Below are 2,379 nucleotides of genomic sequence, written 5' to 3'. Positions count from 1 at the left end.
AACCCACGCCCGGTTTATTTATCATACACAAAAACCACGCGGGCATATCCCGGAAGGGCGGAACGAACCCTTCACATTTCCGAAGCAATTCTACCTCATAGTTCGCATTCCGGCGCCTTTATCGTATTCCAAGCCTGTGTTATCTCTCACATACACTCCGGTTCTTATTGAGCCCTATTAGGCCTCGGCTGAAGATTCCCTTATTGGATTACCCAAATTCAATATCTGGCCCGAGGGCTAAGCCAGATTCTTGCAGGGTATCTCCTACTTCCTCGCGTCGCGACGATATTCCGGCTTAAGAATCAATTTTACGCTGTTTAGTTAGTGGAAAATGAAGGGTGGGATTTTTGATAGGGTCCTTCTCGCTTTTTTGGACCTACAAAAAGTGTAAAGGTGGCGGAAGATTAAGGAAAGGTGCGGCAAATGGGGTGATCGTAGATGTGTCACAAAAATGTGTTCGATTTTAATCAAGAAAGGCGTTAAAAAAATCTTATCTCTGAACGGTTTGTCGGAAAGTTGTGGACACCAGCAGAGTGGCGCAGTGGAAGCGTGCTGGGCCCATAACACAGAGGTCCGTGGATCGAAACCACGCTCTGCTACTTACTTTTTTTTTAATTTTGTGGTACGCATATTAAAATTATATTATTCTTTCTATATATTGAAGTTTTTACCGGATATTAGTCAATTACTTACCATCCTAGAGCATTATAAAGACATTTCAGTTAATTGGAACAAAAAAATCGTTTTTATGTCTTTTTTTTGAGTAATCTATAGGACTATATTTTGTTTTGAAGCTCCATTTATGGTGAAAGAATTATTTTTCGGCGGATTGCTATGTTCCTTGCAGTCAGAGCAACCTCTAATAATAATAAAAGTAATAAAGCAAATATTCATGTTGAGATCGAATTAAATTAATAATGTTTTTTGGACTTTTTGAATAGTTGCTCTCTTATATTACCATTTAATTAAATTACAATAAATAAAACAAGGTACTTAGAGTACCTAACAGAAATCGAAACACACTCAAGAAATAAATTTGTTACTTTTACTTTTATTTTTTTGGTAACAAACGAATAGTCTCTATTTTTATACCTGTATAGCATACAAGTTCCCAAGAGCAGAGTGGCGCAGTGGAAGCGTGCTGGGCCCATAACCCAGAGGTCCGTGGATCGAAACCACGCTCTGCTACAACTTTTTTTTATTCTATTTACATTTAAATCACTAGAAAAATATGTCTTTACAAGTATATTGCATTAAAACTTTTAAAAAAGAAGTTGTAATTAAAAATTCATTCTACCAAAGGCATGTTTTCTTGACAAATAGTTTCCAATTGTTTTAAAACAAATTTTTTGTGCAGCCGCTCTAGAAAATTCTATTTTCGATCACTCTAAGGCTCGGTAAAGTGACATAGGAGCTAATTGTACATGATTTAACTCCGCGGCTGGTATTTAACGAACGAGGCGCAGCCGAGTCTACTAAAGCAGCCACTGCCAAGTTAAACACATAATTTTTTCGACGATCAATCTTACAATTAGTTTTATCATAATAGCAAACAAAGCTATTTATTTTATATTATTAAACTTGTATTATACTTCTTTCATTAATAATAATTTCATCAGGTCGTCTACGAGACGAGGGTTATTAAGTAAATAACTTTGGTACACAGTAATCGCCATATTGTTCCTATTTAAATCCATAAAAACAACTATTTGTAATTTGAGATGGAAGAATTCACATTTAACTCCGCCAGAAATTATTGAATCAGCAAAGCAAATAGAGTGTAATTTATTACCAGAAAAATCGAAGAAGATATATCAGCAAACATATAAAAAAATTATTTATTACCTGACTGAGAATAACATTGTCTTTTTCAGAAAATGTAGTATTAGACCAGGAAAATTAGCGAAAAAAAAAGAGAAACTCGAAAAAATTCCTATCCGCGATATTATTATATAAAATTGTCTAAAAGAACATAATACAAGACATCTCTCATCTCGTGAGTCAAAAAAATTTATTAGCTATCTTTTCTATTTAAACAAATAAGTAAGGAAAACAGTGTTTTCACTTTACAGGGAAAACCATCAATTTTAGCAAAAAGCGATTCACAGACAGCTTCTAGAGAGTAAAATTATCTACAAAATGAGACTTGTTAAATTAAAATCGGTTAATAAACAAAAAAGTTATTGCAAAAAAAACAAGAAAAGTGCCCATTTTTAATTTGTTTATAAATATCGCATTTATTGTTAAAATTTTATAAAACCTATGATAAGTTGAGGGTTTTGTCATACTTTAAAAGTGTGCCAAAAGTGGGCGCTGTAGGTGCAATAGTTTTCGCACAATTCAATTTGTTTATAGAGCAAGTATTTTTCTTTATGAACA

At 33.7% G+C, this 2,379-nt stretch overlaps 2 non-coding genes across 2 annotated transcripts; both read left to right on the top strand.

Annotated features, from left to right (window-relative positions):
* Positions 1–527: 527 nt before the first annotated feature.
* Trnam-cau lies at positions 528–599 on the top strand. The gene has a single exon. It is a non-coding gene; the product is annotated as a tRNA-Met (tRNA).
* A 517-nt stretch (positions 600–1,116) lies between these two features.
* On the top strand, positions 1,117–1,188 carry Trnam-cau. Its single transcript has one exon. It is a non-coding gene; the product is annotated as a tRNA-Met (tRNA).
* The last annotated feature ends 1,191 nt before the right edge of the window (positions 1,189–2,379 follow it).

The sequence above is a fragment of the Anoplophora glabripennis genome, unplaced genomic scaffold (genome assembly GCF_000390285.2).
Source record: "Anoplophora glabripennis isolate ALB-LARVAE unplaced genomic scaffold, Agla_2.0 scaffold116, whole genome shotgun sequence".
Classification (NCBI taxonomy): domain Eukaryota; kingdom Metazoa; phylum Arthropoda; class Insecta; order Coleoptera; family Cerambycidae; genus Anoplophora; species Anoplophora glabripennis.
This window is presented reverse-complemented; position numbering and strand designations above follow the sequence as displayed.